We start from the raw sequence: 23,743 nt of genomic DNA, 5'->3' as shown, positions 1-23,743 counted from the left end.
GCTTTGCACATAAACCATGCATCACGCATAATTAATTGGATTCACTCCTATGATAAAATATTATGAATAATCTCACTCCCCATGATAGGTGCATATTAAAGATGTGAAACAAGAAGACCAAGAGACCCTTGTAGATCATGAAGACAGAGTTATGTTTATGTGGGAACATTTGGTAGCATTGTGTGGTGGCTTGAAGCACTCCTGTTTGCTGGGACAGTCACATAGTATTGAGGAAGTGGAGTGCAATCTTGCGGGACGTGATGGTGAGCTTCTACACCAATTTTTTCTTTGGAGAGTTATGCCAAGTATGATTCCAAGATTGATTCAAAAGCCTACATAGTAAAGGAGAATGCAGATTTACGTTCATCTTCAGAGATGGAGATGGTGGATGTTTCCCTATTAGATGAGGAGATTCTTGAGGAAACTACTATGGCCTTTGAGGTGGCAAAAGAGAAAAGTGGCTTGGATAATGGTATTTATGCTTATGCTCATTCCAATGTGGAGGTGATCTATGCCCTATGTGATGAAGAAAGATATGTAGCTTGTGAACTTTATGATGGGGAGGATATTGAAGAGGTATGTTATGATGATGATTTACATCTCAATGTGTTTGAAGAGCCAATCCATGATGTATATGAGGATGATGATAGTTAGACATGCAATAATGTATGTGTAACCTTTGAAGATAAACATGAGATGGGTCTTGTGGTGAACCTATGTGGTGATCCAATTTCTAAAGAGTTTAAGGAGGATTGCTCTATGATTTTGAATTCTGTTCAGGATGTGAATCCTCTAGACAGTGATATTAGTTTGATGGTGACAGATGTGATTCCTAGACCATGTTCAGTGGCCTCTATTTTAGTTTTTAGAGATTTTGTTGGTAAGCTTTCGGATTGTGAGGACCACTAAAGGTGAAGTGTTTGGTTGTTGGTTTTTCTTCTATTTTTGGAGACATTGAGGAGTGTCAGGAGTGAACTTGGTGGAAACAAGGTATTCTCAACACAAGCACAAGAATGGGGCAGCGTCAAGGTAGAGAGAAGTTGTACTACCAGTACCTTAATTTAACCAAGATAACAATCCATTTACTCAACTAAACCATAGGACTAGAATCCATGTTACCTTCTTAAGAAAACAATCCTTTTCACAAAGATTTTTGCATTTCAACTTGAGATTGCGATAAGACATTCTTTATTTAAGGCATATGCTATTGTTTAAAAGAATACAAACTTTAACTAGTAAATCAATCAAATAGATCACTATTAACAATTAATAGAGAAGCCGGGGCCATACCTCAACCCCTAAGAATGATATGTAATTGAAAAACAAAATACGTATATACCTTATAGAAATTTATCGTTTATCGTTACCTTTGCTCGATAACAAGAGATTTAACTTATTGATCCCATATTTTTGAAAATGTTTCAAATTTTTTGCATTTTCTTGATTTTCTTTGACTTTTTTTATTTTCTTGATCATAATCTTGCTCAAGAATGCTTAATCTATAAGGAATTAGTGAGCTTTGATTGAGATTTCATTAGATCCTTAGGGATTATGGTTCATTTTGATGTACTAGGTTCAAATCTTGCAGCTTGGACCAAATTCTAAGACGGTCGCTCCAAATTTGAATGAGGGTACCAAAATTGAGAGAAGATTAACTACTAATCTTGATTAGTGATGCTAATCCAAAATGTTTCCCTCTTCTTGCTTGATTTTGGAGTAATGTGGTGCTTCAATATTTGGCTAGAGCCTTAGCATAGGTTAGGGTTTTGGTTTGAGAAGGAATAGGTTTCACATAGGACCAAGCTATGGTGGATTGCATGGAGGATTTCTACCCGTGAGGCTGCATATTCATGTGACCTTTTTTCTTCATTTTTTGGAGTCTAAGGCTCACATTGAAGCTTGATTAAGCCTTAGAATGATTTAAGCAAGCATGGGACTCTAATCAATCATGGTATTAGTCGATGTTACCATCGTTCATTGCTGTGAAGACTGCTGACAGGCTACACACAAATCCACCTTTTGTTGGGTGATTTGGAGCTCTATCAAGCGTCACATAGACATTTATTACCATTTAAGGCTTAAGCAACATTATGTCTTAGCAATAATCGTGTTTCTTGTAGATATGGCTTCTCTAATTGCAGTATTTATCTAACGTCGTTTTGACTGTGAAGAGGGTTCTACATTGCTGTCGTTTTCATGATGTCTATGGGGCTTAGAGAGAGTTGTAATGTTGCCAACACTTAGCCATAATATTTCACAATGACCATTGAGATGCCACAATTCTCTTGCAAACAAGCAATGAAGGTGATTTCATGGCTATGATGAAGGTGTGGAATGCAATCAATTTTCCCTCTTTCTTCCATGGTGCTTGATCTCATAAAGTGCCTAATGTTGGCCAAAGCTGCAATTAGTGAGCTATCAAGATGCGACATTACTTGGTAAGTCTCAATGGCTTCATTTTTTACATTTTTTGGCTACAAGGGTTTTATCATTAAAGATGTGAAAATGATACCTCAAATTCATTAAGATGATGCTAATGATGCTTGATGATTATCATTAAGTTGTAAGCAACAATGTTTCAATTTCTTTTTATATTGAAAATGGGGGCTTCATGGAATTAGAATGCATTAAGTGGCATTGGAGGCATAAATCAATATTTGGATTGGCATATGATATGCTTATGTGAATGCATTTTGATGCATTGGCGCACCTTGGTGAATTAGAAATGCATTGATTGCCTAATATACATGTACATGCAGGTCTTGATTGCCCATGTTTTTGACATGCCTATGTAAGAGGCATACATGTGTTGTGATTGATAGTTTTGGAGCTATATGGTGTTGTGGAAGACATTGGACATGATGAGATTGACATTGTGAGATTGTGCATGAGTTCATGCAAAACATTGTAAGTCACTTTGAAGCTCAAATCACAACTAACATCACCTTGTACCCACATTGTATTCATAGAATCTTGATGTATGTGAGGTTACCTTGGCATTTGGTTGAGAGGCCAAGGAGAGCATGACTTGAATCTTCCTTGCCGTGAGTTCCATGGTAAAGCAGTAAAGAAGAGGATTAGGTATTCGGAGTGAAGAAATGGCCCCAACTTGCGATTGGAATCTAAACTTTGGTAAGAGGGTGGGAAGGCTTGGCTCTAGGAGATTAGAAAGCAAAGATCTCCATCAACAATCAATCTTCATCGGCTCAAAGAGCACATGTATTATGCCATTGGTCAATGCATTATGCAATGAAGATATGCCTTGATGCTATGCCAATTGCCAAGAGAACATTGGTTGTGGTTTGAGTATATCAGAAATTTGAGATTTGGTCACTAATACAAAGGAGACCATGCAAAAAATTTTCCACAATTTACATGCATGGTTGGAATTTAGGGAAATTGTGGACACATATAAGTTGATTTTGGATACCAAAGATGCTTAGAAACAAAGGGTGGTACATGTGGAACATGCGGAAGGCAAATGGGTACCAAAGGAGCTCTTGTGGACACATATAAGTTGATTTTGGATGCCAAAGATTCTTGGAAACAAAGGGTGGTACATGTGGAACATGCGGAAGGCAAATGGGTACCAAAGGAGCTCTTGAGCAAATTTTGCAAATTCACAAAACCCTAATTCAGTAAAATTACATTAAGGCTAGAGTTTGGGTGATTATATAGGCTCTTATTACCCCCTTATACCTTCCCAACAAGCCTTAAACCTCTCCGTTTAGACATCATTTGGATCCCCAACTTGCCATTTTTCATTGGAAGTCAAAGCCCAGTCACAAACATTGAGCTATTTGGGACAAATGACATCATAGGATCGATGTACATCATTAACGATTCCCAACAATCTATAGTACACCCAAATCCAATGTCGTTTGGCGGGGGTCAGACCTATATGGTTGACTTTGACCAAAAAGTCAAAATAGAGGATATCTGCAATTTGACTTTGGTCAAACCCTCTCAGGCATAGTTAGTACTTGTCATCACAAGCCCACACACCAAATTTCATCCCAATCTGATGACTTTTGAGTACTATATAGTCTAATTCCGATTTTTAACAGTGTTGTAAAAACCCTAAAACAATAGAGAATATTAGGGCTATTCAAAAAAATTCTATTTTTGAATATTTGCATTCTATACCTCAAGAGATATCAATAGAGCCCTAGATCATTCAATTCCGACATCATTCAAGCCTTCTACTAGCCATTTCCCATTTTCAGCCATCATGCCAAGGAGACCACCGTCTAAGCAAGCAACGGAACTTCATGAGATAAGGGAAGATAGGGAAATGGTGAATGAGGATCTTGTAAAAGAGATTGGTGATGAGGGTGTAAATATATAAGATGACAACATTGCAAATGCGGCACATAGGGTCAATCATATACAAATTGGGCCAAGTTTTGCAAATGTGGTCAATACATCAAATCATTTGGGAGGACAAATGCACAAGCAATGCCCATAATAACAAATTATATGTCACAAATGATGATGATTATTATGAGATGCATGATATAAATAATGTCTCAATCATTTGTGGAACCCATTGTCCAAGAGCTTAGGGACTTGCATAATGAGATGAAGAGGAAGGATAAGACAAAGGTGGATCATCTTACAAGGATCAATAAGCTTATATTAAGACAAAGGTGGATCATCTTACAAGGATCAATAAGCTTATATTGAGACAAAGAGGATCATCACCCAAGTTTCCATTCTACTCATGGTGCTATGCACAAACCAATGTTTACATACACAACCAATGATGCCAAAGGAAAATGTTATGTATCTCCATATGAAAGCTCAAGATTCCCAAGGAGTAATGTTTGTATTCCATTCAAGGGAAATACTCATCGAGGTGCTGCTTCAAGACCTCATATTGAGGAAGATTTTGATGATGAGTTTGAGCATAACAATGTTCAAATGCCTTCTTCTTCACATGCAATGGATGGAAGAAAGCAAGGTGTTAAGTTTCATGGTAGAGCCACTACTAGTGAAAGCAAGGAAAGGTCAATTAATATATGTGCTTTCTTGGTACCATTCCTTGGTTCACCTCTTACTTTGAGGAAATTATATATGTGCTTTCTTGGTACCATTCCTTGGTTCACCTCTTACTTTGAGGGAATATGGAAGAGCTATCATACACTCTATTTTGAAAGAGGTTGGATTTAAGGACAAACAAGGACTTCCATTCACAATCACATTTGGTCATTGCATAGAATATGACTGTGAGTTTTTATGCACACATTGTGGGTGTTGAAGTGGATGAGACGCTTGCTGGACATGAGACGATCTTGATGCTGATTCTCTCTTGACAAGACATCACCGATGTGTTCGTGGCCAATGGGAATACACAAGTTGGAAATGGGAATGCTTGGATTACATCCATGAGTGCTTTGATGGATACATTTTTAGCTTATGATATGATGCCACGAGATTATAAAGACTTGATCATTGAGGATATTCTGGATGTGCATGTGATTGCGTTTAACACAAGGGATGATGATTCATGTGATGATGCACATACACATGAGGATGCATTTGATGTATGCCATGCACATATGGATGAAGATTATACATATGGTGAAGACATATGCATTATTAGTCATGGTGGTGACATTAGGCATCTTGATGATGATGCATATGCAAGTGTTGATGATTCATCTATCATCATTACTCGTGATGAGGAGAGCATCTATGTTGATGTGGATGATGGTAGTATGCATACACATGCTACATATGATGAGGATGAGTTTGATGATATTAGTGAGCATGTGGATGGCATTATTGATGTGGATGACATTGATAATATGGATAACATCGATGATGAGGTTATTCATGCATCTAGTAGTGAGCAACTATTAGACACTTCATGGAGGTTCTATGGGAACCCTGTCTATGACCCTTTCTTGGGAGATGAGTGGAGAGTCTATGATTGTGATCTCTATGAGGGTTATATGGACACTGATGAGGATTATTCCTTGGTACATATGGATTATGCTCAGGTAATCATTTGTGATGTGGTTCACGCCTATGGACCTATGCATGGCGATGGATGCAGTGGGGACATGGACTCACATTTGATGGAGCATGCGGCTATGGAGTATGAGGCATTCTCTTTTGATGATTATGGATGCCTATGCATTGATACAGACATAGTCTATCAGGCATTCACTCTTGGACATGATGTATTCACCTATGATCCGAGTGGGTGGTGCTATATGGGCTATCATGTACTTGCTTGATATATGGATGGTGCTATATGGGCTATCATGTACCTGCATGATGATCCTATGCATGAGTGCATTATCTTTTTGACCAAGGGGGATATTGGATGTATCTCATTGATGGATGTGGTGCATTACATCATCCATTTTATCTAGGAGGATGTAGGATTGATACAATTATGGATCAGGCATGCCGTGGATTTCCATTTGATCCAGATATCATTAGCACTAGCCTCACCGTCGATGAAACCCTCCAATCAAACCCTCCAATCCTTTCCATTCGATCCAGGCAGGTGATGTGGACATGTGTTGATGGTGGTGGCAGATACATCTAGGACATGAGTGCATTTTTGGCTTTTGTATATAGCCTTTTGTATATCCTTGTGCACGACCACCCTTTGATTTCAAGGATGAAATCATTGTAGCAGGGGATGGTTTGTAACAAAGTAGATTTGGTGTCACCTGCACATGGGGGTGGTGCCTAGGCAATTGAATTTAGAGTCATTTATATATGTTTCTTTGGGGGCCTTGGGCTATAGGATACATTGGGATCATGGGCATTGTACACACAACTTATGATCATTTTGATTATTATCTTTCCTAGATCTCTCATGCCCAAGCTTTCATGGTGAACTTCTCCCATATGAGATGTGAGCATGGTGACCTACAACCATGTTGTCACTCAAGGCATGGAGTGACAACATGGGTGTAGGTCACCATCCTCACGTCTCATATGGGAGAAGTTCACCATGAAAGCTTGGGTATGAGAGCTCCAAAAAAGTAATAGTAAAAAATGATCATAAGTTGTGTGTACAATGCCCATGAGCCCAATGTATCCTATAGCCCAAGGCCCCCAAAGGCACATATGTAAATTATTCTAAACCCAAGTGCCTAGGATCCATCCCCCATGTGCATGTGACACCAAATATATTTTGTTACACTTGATAAGAAGCCCCTCTTTTATGTTGTTGTACTCGGGCTGCTTCTCTTTATTGCTTGAATAGATTAGGATTTTCTCAGTATGACTTTTTTGCCTTCTTCCAATCTTTATATGATTCTCCTAGCAACTTGAGGCCACCACGCTTGATGGCCTTATCAATTAATGATATCCTATAACTCACATGTCCCTACATATGATCCAGCATCGTAAGGTCATTAAATTGTAAGTCGGGGTGTGGCATAGATTTTTTTTTCTTTAATACACTTACAATTTATTACTACTTCTTTGTATTATCTTGATTTCTCCAATCAATTCCCTTAATATTTTTGAACTTAAGATTTACCAGATGATGCACATGCTATGACATGTTGCCCCTTTCTATCCTCAATGATAATCCCATATTTCCTCTTCACATGGTAAGGAAGTGTCGCAGGGTCGTAGGCATTTGGATTAATCACTTGATATGCCTGCACTCCCTCTGATAGGAAATTGGAATCAAATCTATTACTACCCCAAAACAACCAATCACAACCACCCCCACTAAAACGATGACCCCCAATAGAACTACGAGAAGAGGAATACCTCCTATCTGAGGAGGATGTGGTACAAGGTGGTGGACTAGGTTCCATAGAAGAAAGGGAAGTGGGCTGGTCGTAACCTACATGTGAAGGCCCGATGCCCTAAAATGGACTAGATCCTCCAATGGTATTGGATAAGGATATAGGAGTGCATAACCCAGGAGTAGAACCACCCATTAAAGTACCCCCCATAGGTGTAGGGTAAACTGTGGAAGGAATCAAGGGTGGAGCAAAAATGTTCCACAAAAACTCTCCCATATCGATCGACAAACTTGTGGCTAAGTGTGAGAGTCACTCCATATCGGGATCATCAACGATGGACTCCAAGACGTCTTAAATTGTTTCAGAATATTCAATTTTCTCCACTATAATGTAATTATCTCTTCTAATAGCTCAACTATCTTGGTTAAAACATGCCATTACACCACAATCATTTATGATTCTCTTGGAGTCCACACGTTGAGTGCAATCGAAAATCTTAAATATAGCTTATATGTAAGAAATTTAGTATTCAACAATATATATCATATCAAAATACAATATATGTTAGTCAAATATTAAAACATCTTACATGGTAGTCGCATTTCCTTTCATACTCCCATTATTCTCTTGTAATCTCCTCTCTATTGAAATCCATTTCAAGAGACTTTAGGTTGGGTGGGTATGCTATGTGCCTTTTTGTTGATCTCTTAAATGCTCTTCTCTGCTCGATCCTTATTTTTCGTGCGTCTTCATATTTCTCAATCCAATTTTCCATCATAGAAGTGTTAAGAAGATAAAGCGTAATGACCTTTCTATGCATAGACTCATCCATCTTTCGAATGCATCCTTTTCCATGTGACACTATTTGTTCATCTTCATCGTTATGCATGAATCTAGGCATAGATGGTTCAATTTGTTTCAAATATTATGAGATATACACGACACCAACCATCCCTCTGCCATTCTTCCACCTTGACCTTTGCCTCATAAATCCCTTCAAAATTTTCATGAAGCATTCAAGAAAGAACATCCATTGTCTATGAATAACGCCACATATAGACACCTTAATTGCTAAATGTACTAGAAGGTGCAATTAAGTTGTGGGTATGATTCTTGGAAAGCTTTCTTAAATCATACACACTGCCTTAATTGATTTAACTCGAGTCTTCTGAATGGAATATTAATGAATCTCCTTTGATACTATCCATCTATTCCTTTGATACTATCCATCTATTCAATAAAGGAAGAAATGATAAATTAAAGAAGAATAGATAATTTCAAAGCTATATGTTATACCAAAAGAAAAAATCTATAGTTTTGATTGGAACTCACCTTGCTAGTCCACCTAATTTATAGATGGCATTTTGAGCTTTCTCTTCTCTGCACCCACCAATTGATATTAGAAGTGTAAACTCGTGAAATCAATTTTTGAAAACAATAAAAGATCAATATAGAGTCCACACAACATAAATCGAGGAGTGCCCAAAAAAAAGATATAGTTATGTACATACCTGCATCATCTTGTACCAATCATGTGATTTGAGACCGTACAGTTGATGCTCACCCTTCTTCTTTGTTACTGTAAATTCACCCTTTAATAAGTGCATTACACTGTTTTGTGTACAAAACAATGAAGTGTGATTTTCAACGTTCTTTTCCTCTTCCCTCTTCAACCTCCATGGCACCTTTAGAAAATCCACCTTGTCGTTGACTAACCTTGGCCATGAATTTTTCATGCATCCGATGTCCTTTAAGTCATCCCTTATTGCATTGGTGTCTTTTTACTAATTAGATGGTTCCCAATCATTGATGCCACATTCTTAAAAATGTTCATTGGATCCAAAATAAGATTTATTCTCAACTCTATCAATTATGGTAGATGATAGAAGATTGAGCACGTTTTCATGCCCATGGGTGCTGTGATGGGAGTCACACTCCATCTCTCCACCTTCCCTCCAATGACATTGTAGGAGGAAAATGCCACATGGCTTCTCACTTTGCACATTCATCACAATTAGAGAAACCTCTAACGAATCATAATTAGGGTGGTTTGGAGGAAGAAATCTACGATGTTGTTCATTATACACCAATTTCTTTAGTGCGTGTGTTTATTTGGATAGAAGTGATGGTCCACAAATTAGACATGCATTGTATCCTCCAGTTATGAGACATACCAAAATGGCATGTAAGAATTGAAAGTTAATAGACATTACAATACATTAGAGTTATAAATGAATCATTTGTGCATGCTTAGATAAGAGTCAATTTATGATTACGACATACGTGAGCACTCCTATAGCCTAGAAAATCATGCATATTTCATATCAAGATACCTTGACCATTGCATTGTGACATGAAATTGGATGAGAAACATTATGAAACCTTATGCCTCTCCATAATTTCTCAAGCTCATCAATCAAGGGCTCAAGATATACATCCATATTCTTTACCTTGTTCTCCCTAGGCACAAGAAGCACAAGCATCACGTGACCTTTCCAGAGTAAAAAAATAAGATACCTCCGTGAATATATAAGTGTAGGTAGGTTGGTGATTATTCCTCCTACATAAAGAAGATCCATCCTATCATGCCAGTGGTGTAAATGTGGAATGGTCACCCAAGCGCATCATGAGTGTCATCTCATGTTGAGCATGAAATCTCAACGCTTCCCCTCAACTCCATCTCCAAGACTCCAAGCATAGTGCAAAATATCTCAAAATCTTCTCTGCTCCCAAGGCCGTGGTGAAAATGTCAGCTATCTACTCCTCTATGCTCACATATACGAGATCAACATGTCATGCCAAGACCTTTTCTCTGATGAATTGATAATACACTTCTATATGTTTTGTCCATGCTTGAAACATTGGGTTCCTGGTCAACTGTATGCTACTAAGTTTATTGCAATAAATGACAACATACCTATCCACATGCATCCCCAAGTCTCCAAGTAGCTTATGTAACCAAGCTACTTCACATGTATTGCAACAACCCTTTACATTGCCTCTATATTCGAGAAGGCAATTGTCCATTATTGCTTCTTACTGTTCCATGTAATAGCACTACTCCCAAAGGAAAACATAAACCTGCTTTGGTAGATCTTGTATCCAAGATGCTACCACTCTAATCTACATCAATGTATCCATACACCTCAACTGTATACCAGCCTCAAAGAAGAGGACATAATCCATTGTGGACCTTACATAGTAGCATAGTGCGCACCTCTAACACTATCCAAATTTGGCTTCCAAGGAACCTGCATAAACTGACCCACCAACCCAACTATGTATTTTATGTCCAGCCTGGTGATCCTCGTCATATAAATGAAGCTGCCCACACTATCTTCCCATTCATAGTGGTGTTCTTGAGAATCTCACCTATGTTTTCACTCATCTTGCCATTTTTATCCAAGAGCATACCATATTTGGATAACATGTCTAATGTATATTTTCTATGTGATACATATTCCCATAGGCATCCTGATTACCTCAAGAGACCCTTTACATTCTCAACTTCCTCTTCATTGTCAGCCCCAACAATCAAGTCATCCATTAGATAGTTGTGTGAACACATCCCCCATCTCTATATATAACCTAGTTTTTCTCAAATTTTGACATCTCTAAACCACTCATCCATGATAGGTCATGTGGTTAGAGGTTCTTGACTCCACATACCATACATTGTTGCTATTTGTGGATATATCATTGAGTTTAACATGTGCTACATAGCAAAAAACTACTCACATCACTAAATTTAACATGTGTTGCATAACAAACAACTTCTCACATCTATCCTCAGCTTTCGTACTTAAAGATGCATAATTATTTTTTTGCAACTTACCACTCCCCATGTCACTCTTCTTGTTATGACATTTTTCTCGAAAGTCACCAAGTTTGCCATGGTAAAAGAAATCCTTTGAACCTAATCTCGATTGTTGTCTTTACCAATTTCCTCAACCTCTCTAGATTCCACTGCCATGATAGTGGTCTCTTCCACTTGTGTGTGTTTTGGGTGCCTGCAAATCATTGGACCGACATCTACTTAAGTTTGAGTAGAAGGTGTGTTATAAAGTGTTCCTGATTTGGGAGGACTAGTCTTCACCCAAAGACGTCTCTTCTATGATTAACATAGAAACCAAACCTCAAAATTTGGGAACATTGTCTCTTACGCAGCAATAGAGGTCTTAAATGGCTTGTATTCTTTGCCAATCCCATTTAAGTAGACGTTCACCAAGTCGTCATCTTCCATTGAGACATTAATAGATCCAAGAAATTCAATATTTCCACCGATCTTCAATGTATACTAATTTATAAACATGTTCTTCTTCTCCACTATATGCAGCTCTTGTTTTAGTTGCAACTTCCTTGCCTTTGTGTTTTTTCGGAACATCTTTACAAGGTTTTCCCATGAAATTAATGCTAGAGTGTTGGAATCCTGTATATGCTCTATCATAATATATTTTACATTGATTGAAAGCTAATACATGATTTTCCTTGCACCCTCGTTCAAGTATTTGAATGCCTTTATCTCTAATGGAGTTACGTTCTCTTTAAGCAATTCTAGAGGTTGTCTCCTTCAACATAGTCCCCAAATCATTTTCCCATTAGAAAATTGGTTATTATGAATTTCTACACACAAAAGTTGTTCTTGTCAAGCTTCTCACTGATAATTTGGCTGATATTGTTTGACACATTTGATTACAACAACCATAAATCTGCAATCAGATAATTTTTATACTAAACGTGTAAAACAACAGTATCTGTTGTAACTCCTGTAGTAGCGATACCTTTACACATTTTGTTTGTCACAGCATGTGAATAGAGTACATGTACATAAACCCATAATCAATAATATATGTGCAATCACTGTTTGGACACCCAAAATGCACTACTGCATTAAAGTAACCAGTGTCCATACAAAATAGTTACAAATTAGAACTTCCCAGAAGTGTTCGGCCAAATGGAGGCCAAAACATACTTGAACCATAAATATAGCCATAAAATCGTAGTACAATACTATGTAAATCGTAGTACAAGAGTAGACACACATGTGATGACAACTCCTCAATCGGAGATGTGCAGCTCCCAAAGCTACCTAGGGAATGTCATACCTAAACAAGAATGGAAAGAGATGATGATGCTCTTACCCGTGTACTACTTTCTTTGGATTCATATATTTATTTTCTTGTCACTTAACTCTTTAGCTTGAACAAGCTCTAACACCATGAAAATATTAGGGGAGAGTAAAGATCCTGAGCTCTTGCAGAGCACAGAGACACTCACACAAGAATGGATAACACACACACAAAGATGTAAGGTTGCACAACAACCAACGAAGAGCATAGTCATTCCCAAAGATGCACAAATTTAAAAGAATCCATTTATGAAAAAGAAAACTTCACTCAGTTATAGGTGAGGATATACACATGATGGCTAGGGACATGCGGCTAAAACCCTATATATAACGACACATATAACTGCATATATAGGCATGCCTGTAGTAGCTTGTATAGCCGCATGGGGTATAGCCACAAACTGTTTGCAAAAACAAATAGGGACAGAATGGGAAAGAGATGTATACCCTATTCTGTCTTTGTTATGTTTTTTAATCATATTATTTAAACACCTATTAATCACATTTATTTAAAACATGTAATCACACAAAATATAAAAAATAATTGCATTACAATTTCATGGATTATATTGCAAATTACAATAATCTCTCATGCAAAAAAATGACAAAATATGAGGATGATTGAAATAATGCATCATCTTAATCGAGATTCTCCTCTCCTACATCTATGTACCACCACCTTCATCACCACCACTTTCAACATCATCTTCCTGCATTAAATATTGAAACAATGCAAGAAAGCCTTAGGGAAAATTTGGGCTCATTTTTTGGGCCGTCTAAGGAATGCCACATCATAAAAAACGGGGCCATGGTAAATTTTTGGAAAATGAACTCCAATTTTTTCGGAGGTTGCATATATAGAATCTACTCTTCAAGATCTTTCCATTGATATATAACATGATGGGGTTTGGACATGACCCATGGAAGATGTACAAAAAGTAGGCTCAAAAGTGATGATGTGGACCGTTAGCCTTTAAACTTGATTTTGAGGAAAATGGTATATCTTGAGCTTAGCAACTCCAAATGTTTTGGAGTTTGAAATTATAAGATGTACTTTTCATGATCTTTCTAATGATCATATGTCATATGATGGGGTTTCAACATAAGGTAAGAAATATTCACTGTGGCCCCCATTTTCAAGGCAAAGATGGCAAAAATCCCTTAGAGGGCCCAAAAATGAGCCCAAATTTTCCCTAATGTTAGCTATAAGAAAAACAACTAAGAATTGATACACTTGGGTGATAATTAAAATTCAAGTTTAACTACTCACTAATTGATGTGTTGAGCCCATTGGATATCTGCATCGATGACCACTACCTCATGTTTGTGCCACTCCCAAGTCTTGGCTTCATTTGTGATACTTGTGGTTCCTATTATCCCGAGCCATTGGGAGGAAACCTACTACCCTTTCCTACAACAAATTACAATATGCATGAGATATGAAATTCACAAGGATGACAAATAAACTAAACTTAGTGAAAAATCACATTAAAAAAACTTACAAATCGTACTTGCGAAGCTTTAATTTCTCCGGATCCATACTTTGTCACACCGTACTTCACCATTGACTCACATGCACCATATTTTGCTAAGGTTGTTGAGTCCCTAGCTTCTTTCTTCCTTTGCTTCTACTCCTTAATTGTGCGATTGGCATGCAGTTTTGAACCATCTTTTGTACACCTCCCTGATTGAAATATCTTATTATTGAGGATCTTTATTATGTCATTCCTCATTCATTCGTCAAGAGAATACGTGTGTGGTGGGTTTTGGAAACCGCTCATGCATGCACTTCACCACATATATGAAATATGTATCCTTAGACTCTCCCCATGGTTTGAAGGCATCTTTATAGGTTTGGTTGACTAATTGATGGAAGTTATAATAAACCCTCCACACTATTTCATCTGTAAAAGGCCAACCCTCCTCATCAAGGGTATAGTAATGCATACCATCCTGCCACGCGCATGTCTTCTATTGCCATAGGTGAAGGTGACCCCGCGCTCTCCCAAAGAATCCTCCACATCAATCTCCCCCACTACTAGATTACCGATGGCTCTCAGAATCCCTTGAGCTATCACCACCTAAGTGGCATCGTCTCGTGAGGATGTAGCATGTTGGGTAGATAGCACCACGGATGGGACAAGAGTGGTATGAGCTAGGGTGTTCCTTTCCTCTGCACCACTTGCTACATGACCGAACATTAAGCGTGAATTATTTTTAACAAAAATGAAATGCCCATTATGCTAAAAAAAGTGAGTGATGATACTGTTAATACTTACAAAGGACGTGTGGAAAGCATCCCAACCACTACTTCCAAGATGAGAGCCCCCTATGCTCTCCAATCGCTTTGTTGAGGCCTCCTCGTGCTGCTAATACCTTTGGGGATTTGAATTGTGCTTTCTACACTCCTCTTACCAAATCTCATGTGTACAATTCCAAGGCTTTTGTCCCCCTGTCTTTACGTTGCATGTGATGTCACTGCACCAATGCTTCATCATGTTCACCATGTGATCTTTAATCCATCTAGAATGGACCTCTCTTCACTACCTAGTGCTAGCATAAATTCACACTTGATTTGATTAATGACTCATTGTTTCTTTGCGCTATCAAGTTTATGCCATGTAGTCATGAAGTCGTGGGCAAAGGCTATATGGCATAACTCACAAATTTGAGACTTCATCTCATTTCCAACATCATCTAGGACCACATTTATTTCCACTACTTGGTATCGAAAATGAGCCGGCTTGGGGGTAGATGGGTTTGTGTTGAAGTAGTGGGATGAGCGCGAGCATGTGTCCCCTCACAACTGGCAATGGGTGAGTGCTCACGGTGCTGAGGGGAAGAAGCGTGTGTAGAGTCACCACCACGGCAACAACCCGTCGATCGATCCCATCTTCTACCGATTGGAAGTAATCGAGCGAGCCATGGGTGGGGTTTGTGTGACGTGTCGTGGAGTGTTCGAGGGCATGGCCTATGTGTGGTGGTGGGCTGTGATGGCCATACAAAAGTGAGAGTGTCTCTCCCAAAGTAGGCTTGAGCCATAGCCCTTTGCTTGGGGCTCGTTTATGAGACGAAATGATAAAACTAGCTCGGGGACATTGCCTATAGTGTAGGCATGGTGGACAGATTTGGGCTATATGCAGGTGTCTCACCTAGTGTATGATCCATGGTCTACACACATACCATTACAACATGCCCAAGCTTATGGATTTGCCCAGCAACATGCTCATGCTTATGCCACGACATAGGAACATCAAAATCAAGAAGATACTTCCAAAAAAAACCAAAGACATTGAGATTAGGGCACTTACCGGAGAGATTGTTTGCTAATTGGATTCTTGAGGGAGGGGTTAAGCGGGAAAGACCAAGAGAGCTAAAAATGACTGAAAACCTACAAAACAAACACAGCATATTAGCTACTTTTGAAAACCACACACACTCCACACCACAATATACATATAATCAAAATTAAGGCAAATAAAAAATCAAAAATAAGAGAAAAAGAGAAGGGCTACCTGGAATCTCAATGGTGCAACATGAGGCCAATTAGAAGCTATAAAACAAACACAAAACACATTATGTTAGCGCGCACACATACAAAAAATCTAAAGCAAGAAAACGATGGGAAAGGGCTTAAGCTTAGGGTTTAGGGATGGGGGAGGTGAGAGGAGAAAACTTTCAAAAATTTGGGGGAGAGAATAGAGCTTGCAAAACAAACAAAAAACATAGCATGTTAGCATCGCACACACAAAAAAAAATCTAAAGCAAGAAAGGGATGGGGGAAGGGCTTAGGTTTAGGGAAGGTGAGAGGAGAGAACTTGTAGAAATTTGGGGAGAGAGGTGAACGTGCACAAATTTTTGAAAACGCTAAAAGTGAGGTTCTGTTAAAAATTTCCCAGAGTTTATATAGACGTTGAAATACGCGTTGATACTGCCCTCAAAACAAACATCGAGATAGAAAGTGTTTTTGATGCTTATTTCGACGCTGGTTTTAATTCACTTTTTTTACGCAAATTCTCATTCAAATTTTGAATTTTTGGACAACCCGACACCTTTTAGATGCACTTTTCAATGCTTACTTTGACTCTTATTGTAACAATTATTTCAACGCCTATTTACACGTCCCTTGGCGATGTTTATATCAACGCTCGTTTTGACGTCGTGATCACCATCAAAACTAGGCATCGAAAATGGATCATCCTGTAATAGTGCAACATCTTTTGGATTAGGGTTGCGTGTGGATCATGGGAAAGCCTAAATTCGGTCATTCGTGCACTATCTATGTCCAAAGGAAAACTCTAAAGAGCTATAAACTCTCGATAGGGTGTCTAGTAGGTGCTAAAAAAAAGTTTCCTTAAGTTTGTATCCATGAACCTCCTAATAAGAACCTAGAATTTTCAATCGAACGTGAAAATACTCTAGTTTTGAACTAGAGCCTCTCCTAAAGCCCCCACTTGGCTTCAGAGGTTTCGAAACACTTAAGCTTGAGAGCTCGATGAATCCATCCCCTAGACCCCTAAAAGGCCGCAGTCTTGTACGGCACCCCGTATTAAGACCCGGGGACGGAGCTCAAGACGGTCGGACTTGGATGACTCGGATCAAAACATGAAGATTGTGCTTTATATTGCAAGGATTGTGCCTATTATAACAGGTATTTCTAATCCTTCACCACTCAAAGTAGTTTTGCAATATTCTGCCTGCCACCTGCACGATGTTCAACAGCTGGATGGCTTCTTTTACTCACGATACATACCAATTTCATTAGATGCTACTAGATAGGGATCATACTCATCAACGGACCTCTAAATGCACTTTTCAGTATTGCAAATGTCTCTAGTATCTTCTAATGGTTGTCAAATGGCCACTTATCTGATTGTTAACCATGGACTGCCAGCGTGGCCGAGGTGCCTACTTCGTGGACCTGCCACACTCAATTAGATTAAGCTCTTTAGAATCGCTATGGATAAAATTCGAGAGCACAAGAAAGTATACTCTAAAACCATGGATTGTCCTCAAATGATGGTTCGAAAATGGCTATCTCGCAGAAGTTTTAATGGAACGTGCAAATACTCCAGTTCTGTAGTAGATCCGTTCGTAAAGCCCATGTATAACTTCAGACATTTCAAAACACTAAGATTGAGAGCTCAATGAAACCTCTATAAGGCCAAGGATCATTCAATAAGGCAAAGTTGGAATGTTGGTGGATGCCAGACAAGCAGGTAGCATGTGCAGTCCAGTAGGGCACCACGCATTCCTAACCTCGGACGGAGCTCAAGACGACTCGGATCTAGACGATCAAAACATGAAGATTGTGCAAATTTTTGCAAGGACCGTGCCTATTATAACAGGTTTTTTCTAAAGAAGATAGCAAGTGCAATTTTGTAGGGCACCGTATATTCAGACGGAGCCCAAGGATCCGGAAGAGCAAAGCATGAAGATTGTGCAAAATTTTGCAAGGATCGAACCTATCATAACACTTTTTTATAATCCTTCGCCAATCAAAGTAGTTTCGTAGTTTTTTTTTTTGGTTGTCCGCACGATGTTGAATAGCCGGATGGCTGCTTTTACGCATGATGCATACCGATTTCATTTGATGTTAATGGATAGCCCTTTTCAATACTGCAAATGTCTCTAGTAATGGCCACTTATGTGATTGTTAACCTTGGACTGCCATCATGGCCGGGGTGCCTACTTCATGGACTTGCCACACTCAGTTAGAATAAGCTCTTTAGAATTAGTATGGATAAGGTTGAAGAGAACAAGAAAGTATAGTCTCAAAACAGGGATCGTCCTTGTATGAATTATGTAGGCCAAGATTCAAATGGGTCAAAAATGGCTACTTGCCACTTTTCATAGGTTTCAAAATACTTAGCTTGAGAGCTCGATGAAACCATCTCCTAGACCTCTACAAGGCAAAGGGTCCTTCATCTAGGAAAAGTTGGGACATGTGGAAGGGAGAGAAGCAAGCAACAAGTGCAATCCCATAGGGCACCCTCCATTGGGACCCTACTCAAGACAGCCTCGGATTCAGAAGATAAAAACATGACGATTGTGCAAAATGTCTTTGAATAACTTGAGCTTTGAGTGAAAGATTTTGGAGTATTTAAACCTCCGAAAATGTTAAGTATATAATCTAAAATCAAGCCTCAAAAAAAGAGAAAACCAAGGCCTTATTGGGTTGACTTCAATTGTGAGGATATGTGAAAGTGTGAATGCGAGTTAGAGGGCGGACATTCCATAAGCCGTCAAGAGAGGTAGGCTTCCTATTCAAAAACATATTTAAGAAAATAGCTCACGAGTGGTTGGGCGATTCATGCTTCTTCAAAAGTGATGTTGCCACATATAGCTCACGAGTGGTTGGGCGATTCATGCTTCTTCAAAAGTGACGTTGCCACATATATATTTATGCTTAAACGTCTCTTGAAAGAAATTTTCATCTCTCAATAGTTTGGAGACATGATGAATGATGTGCTATGAATTAGAGGTTTTTAAGAGTGTGATTCATGCAACTAATCTTGAATTTTGTTGTATAAACTCTCCAATGTTTAGATTTTGTGATTTGGAGTCTTATGAGATCTTACAGTTTAAAGGCATAGAGATTGAATTATAGAACCTATATCTCTCTCTCTCTCTCTCTATATATATATATCTTCACAAACACATATGTGCACATGCACATGCACGTGCATACACACACACATGCCCATGCACACGAACACACACATACACACTTATGTTGTTGTCACGTGATCCAAAGGTGGCACCTGAGATATCGTTTCTTCCAATCATGTCTTAATAGAAGAGCTGCGCTCTGGTGGGCTAAGCAGACTAAATTTGAACACCTCTTTCAGAAATTGGTTATATCTAAGCTCAATATAGTCCCTCCAAAACTAGTTATAGCCTATTAAAAGACCTATTGAACTTATGCTGCTCGGAATATGTAGATCTAAGCTTATCCCCAGGGTATCACTCATTGAGGACTGAAATAACCAGACACATTGAAATAACCACATCCGTTGTGCATCTAGTGCTGAAGAAGAGTATGCAATTTTCCAAGGAGGACAAGTTTTGATAGGGTCAACGTTCGATTGCAAGAAGACCATTTGTTAGTCTCCCTATTTTGCTGCTATGACCCTCAAGGGGCAGTTGGGGGTCGGTGTTTTCGAAACCCCACTATCCCTGGTTTCAGCTTGGTGGAACGCTTGCCCCGCTCGCCCGTGAGGGAACGCGGCTCAGGAACGAACTGCAAAATTTAACAGAACATGTAAATATTCATGCATACCAAGGACAATATTTCACTAAGAAAAACACTAAATTGCCCTGTAGACAGTCGTACAGGTAAAAAAAACAGACTTCTGTACCTTTCCATACGATATCTCATCATCTGCTGATGGGGTTACGGACTAACGCTTCCACTAACTGCAGAAGAGGGCAAACACAGCCCTATAAAGTGCTTGATATAATATGTTATTTTCTAGGGCTGTGCTCTCCCTCTTCTGCAAATCGATAAAGCGGTTGTATAACAACGCTAGCGAAGGCGAAGAAGGCTGCTCAGAAACAAAGCCAGAAGAAAACGTTATATAAGCATTTAGCTCGGTGGTGCTTACACGAGCCCAGCTATGCTATGATTCAAAGTATCCTGGTGGAGATCACGGTGTGCGCAAAGTTGATGCCAATCTTGTCAAGGTGCCTGCACTGTTGTGGTCGTGATATTCCTTTGTGGACGTGTTCAAAGCTTCTCCGCGCCGAAGCATGATGGGACCTACAAGCTGCGTACGACTGGGAGACTGGAAAGCCTTGTTACCTCATTGGGTTACAGGCCCTCAGCAGGTACTCCTTTGAATTCCTAGTGCAAGACAAGGGGGGGCCAAATGTAGAAGGGGGGCAAGAATTTTTGTGTTTAGAAGTGTGCACTACCAATCCCGTCGATCGGAAACCCTGCCATCTGCAAAATCCTGCTCGTTGCCGATTCTCACACAACTCTCAGCACCTTTGTTACTCATTACTCAGCATAGCAGGGCCCAGGCACCTTTTTTACAAGGACGCAAATTGTGTATGCCAAGTGGGCCATGAATGTAAAATAGTTATCGAGTATAATAGGAAGTTTGCAGACTGCCCTCTTTCTTAGAATGGGCGTTTACAGACTGCCCCAAAGCAATATTATAGGGTAGAGCAATATAATAAGGTGTTTACAGACTGCCATGAAATAACATAGTTATCGACTATAATTTACTATAATAGGGTGTTTACAGACTTGCCCCCCTTTTGTAGGAAATGTGGTAGCATTGATGGGGAGACCCCCATATTTGAGGAGGTATGGGAGATCTCCCCATTCTAGGCTATCGTCTTCCCAGGTTAGGTTGGATAGCGGAAGGAGAGAGAGAGAGAGAGAGAGAGAGGGGAGAGAGAAAAGATGGGACTTGAACATGAAGAGTAACGTCAATGAAAACTCTTAAGCCGTATGTAAACAATGTAAAATCATCTTGCATCTTCATAAGTGTAGTAGTGCATTTGTTGAATAGGCATAGGTTACACATCTTGTCAATTGGGTGACTAAATTGAAATCATTAATAGTGGAAATGAGAACCCTTTCATAATTCATCTTAACCATCTCTCTTCGAAAAAGCTCAAAGCCTTGTAAGTGAGTTTTTTTAAAATAATGTTTCCAAGTTGGGAATCATCCACTTTGTTCATGGAAAGATATGTTGAGATGAATATCTTTATTTGTCCACCCCTTAATATGAGAAATGGTTAAGTAATGTAGAGGAGTAATGAAGTTGAGATATTAATAATATGTAAAGAAATTCCTACCACAATATAACAATATAGCATGAACATAACTTGAGAAATGTTCCAAAAGTGAAGGGTTAAAATTTGGCATCTTTTTGAGACCTATCTCAAAGCAATGAGGAAGAAATAATAATACCAAAAGATTCTACTTCACATGGATTTTCTTTAGATGTTTTGTGAATCATATCATAGAACAAGAGAAAGTTTCGTTAGGTTGGTTAGTGATGTTCTGAGAGAGAGAGAGAGAGAGAGAGAGAGAGAGAGAGAGAGAGAACGTCCCTTTCATATAAATTTACTCTAACCTTCATCTTGATAGCTTCAAAAGCCATATAAACATGCAATTTAAAATAATAAAGTCTCCATAATATTAAGAAAAGTGTGCATAATAAATACGGTGGGACTTAAACATGAGAAGTAACATCAATGAAAACTCTTAAGCGGTATGTAAACAATGTTAAATCATCTTGCATCTTCATAAGTGTAATAGTGTGTTTGTTGAATAGGTACACGTCCTTGGACTCATTACACATCTTGTCAGTTGGGTGATATAAATCAAAATCATGAATAGTGGAAACAAGGATCCTTTAATAATTCATCTTAACCAACTCTAGTGAACAAAGCTCAAGAGAAGAAAATCTTTATTTGTCCACCCTACGATATGAGAAATTGCTTAATTGTGCAGAAGAGTCATAAAGTTGATACATTAATAATATGTAAAGAAATTCCCAGCATAATTTAACAATATACCATGAGCATAACTTGAGTAATGTTCCCAAAATGAAGGGCTGAAATTAGGCACCTTTTTGAGACCTATCAAAAAGGAAGAAATAAGAATACCAAATAATTCTACTTTACATGGATTTCCTTTAGATGTTTTGTGAATCATATCATAAAACAAGATAAAGTTTTCTTTCTTCAAAGCAATGTTCATTACATGTTTGGCAAGTAATCACATGATGCTTTTTCTTTTGGCTAACAAATGAGTAGCTTACAAGAACAAAGAATCTAGTTCCTTTGATATCTGTTTTTCTTCCAATTGGAAGCATGAAGTTAAATTTTAACACATTGGTTACTAGATAGAAGTTGCAAAATGTAAGCGATCTACCTTCTCTCATATATTTAAACTTTGAGTTGTATAAACATTTATTTATAGAAATGTACTATTTCATTAGCGACGATTAAAAAAAGCCCAGTACTTCTCTCTCATAACGCCAAAGAAGAATGAACTTCATGATAAGAAAATGCTTTAGAGGATCTTGAACTTGAGAAAAATGAGTAAAAATAAAAAACTCAAAATGTGGTATAAAGCTAACATAGCTAAGGGTTGACATGAAATTTTTTCCCTAAAAAATAAATAAATAAAAGAGGTATAATGGATTAGTGTGTACAAATCCTAGGGTGTATAGAGGGTCATGAGCTCAAAATAGCTAGCAAGGATAGAACCTCATCATTTGTCTCCCTCACATGGATTTATTTTAGATGTTTTGTGAATTATACCATAGAAGAAGAGAAATTTTGTTAGGTTGGTTAGTGGCGTTCTGAGAGAGAGAGAGAGAGAGAGAGAGAGAGAGAGAGAGAGAGAGAGAAGGTAAGACCATGTTGCCAATCTCACTTTCAATTGGCCATGCACTTTGAAGGCATCCAATGTTTTGTAAGTCATCCCTTGCACCCTTTGTATCTCTTTAACCAATTAAATGGTCCCAAATATTTGTTGTCACATTCTTGAAGATACGCATGGGATCTAAGAGATGATTGATCTTTATGTCACACCAATATGGAAGTGGAAAGAAGATTGAGGGTCTAGACATCCCATTTTGTGGTGGATTGGGGATTATACTTCTACATGCCTCAAACCAATATCTACCTCTCATTAGAAGTGATTAGACCTTATGGGGCACATACTTGGGATGTGAAGAAGGAGGGAGAAATCGATGATGTTTGTCATACCTTCTTAAGTGTAGAGGGTCTTTCCAAAACAAGTGATGGTCCACAAATAGGACATGCATGATGTCCAGAGGTTGCCAAACCTATTTTAAAATTGATATGATTGAGATAGAGATATAAACTTAAAGTTTAAAGGTTAAAGCTTAAAGTTATC

Source organism: Cibotium barometz, chromosome 27 (genome assembly GCF_041138505.1).
Source record: "Cibotium barometz isolate CiBa-2024 chromosome 27, ASM4113850v1, whole genome shotgun sequence".
Lineage (NCBI taxonomy): Eukaryota > Viridiplantae > Streptophyta > Polypodiopsida > Cyatheales > Cibotiaceae > Cibotium > Cibotium barometz.
Note: the sequence above shows the minus strand (reverse complement) of the source record.